The 1,048-nt window shown below is 56.9% G+C and overlaps 1 non-coding gene across 1 annotated transcript; it reads left to right on the top strand.

Annotated features, from left to right (window-relative positions):
* Nucleotides 1-395: 395 nt before the first annotated feature.
* LOC123964228 lies at nt 396-514 on the top strand. The gene has a single exon (XR_006823375.1). It is a non-coding gene; the product is annotated as a 5S ribosomal RNA (ribosomal RNA).
* Nucleotides 515-1,048: the final 534 nt, after the last annotated feature.

Here is a 1,048-nt window from a genome sequence, read left to right as displayed (position 1 = left end):
GGCCTGGGACTGCCCGATCTCGCCTGATCTCGGAAGCCAGGCTTGGCAGGGCCTGCTTAGGACTTGGACGGGAGAGCGTCTGATCCTGGCTAGGGACTTCCAGGCGGACTGGATCCTTTTCCTCAATGTCCACCTAGGAATGAGCGTCTGTTTGTGAGTGAGGACCTCCGGCTGAAGGTGGCCTTGTCGCTGTACCCATACCCGGGAACGGGTGCCTATTGCTGTCTGTGGACTGCCAGCGTGAACGGTGTCCCGGTTCCTGGATGTTTACCCAGGAATCAGTGCCCGTGGATTCCAAGTGACTCTGGAGCACCTTGGACATTATGGGCAGAATACGTTTTTTGTCAATTAGCCGTAGAACATCTTTTGAAGGGCCGTTTGGGGGCGCCTGAGTGGCTTACGGCCACACCGCTCTGGGAGTGCCCGATCTCGTCCGATCTCGGAAGCTAAGCAGAGCAGGGCCTGGTTAGTACTTGGACGGGTGACCGCCTGGGAATACCCGGTGCTGTAAGCCTTTTTCGCTTCGCCTTCGAAAAACGGCAGAGGGCGCTTCGGTGAAAGGAGAATTTTTGAACGTCTCTTTAGGAAACAGCAGGGGGCGCTGCTTCTGCTGCTGCTGATGCTTCTTTTTCTCCCTATCCTGTACACAGTGCTGTGTAAATGTTACATCGTGTTTTGAAGGCCCGTCTGGGGTGTGCAAAGGCAGCTTACGGCCATTCCGGCCTGGGACTGCCCGATCTCGCCTGATCTCGGAAGCCAGGCTTGGCAGGGCCTGCTTAGGACTTGGACGGGAGAGCGTCTGATCCTGGCTAGGGACTTCCAGGCGGACTGGATCCTTTTCCTCAATGTCCACCCAGGAATGAGCGTCTGTTTGTGAGTGAGGACCTCCGGCTGAAGGTGGCCTTGTCGCTGTACCCATACCCGGGAACGGGTGCCTATTCCTGTCTGTGGACTGCCAGCGTGAACGGTGTCCCGGTTCCTGGATGTTTACCCAGGAATCAGTGCCTGTGGATTCCAAGTGACTCTGGAGCACCTTGGACATTATGGG

The sequence above is a fragment of the Micropterus dolomieu genome, unplaced genomic scaffold, assembly GCF_021292245.1.
Source record: "Micropterus dolomieu isolate WLL.071019.BEF.003 ecotype Adirondacks unplaced genomic scaffold, ASM2129224v1 contig_1257, whole genome shotgun sequence".
Taxonomy (NCBI): domain Eukaryota; kingdom Metazoa; phylum Chordata; class Actinopteri; order Centrarchiformes; family Centrarchidae; genus Micropterus; species Micropterus dolomieu.
The sequence above is the reverse complement of the archived record's forward strand: the minus strand, read 5'-3'. Positions and strand labels throughout refer to the sequence as shown.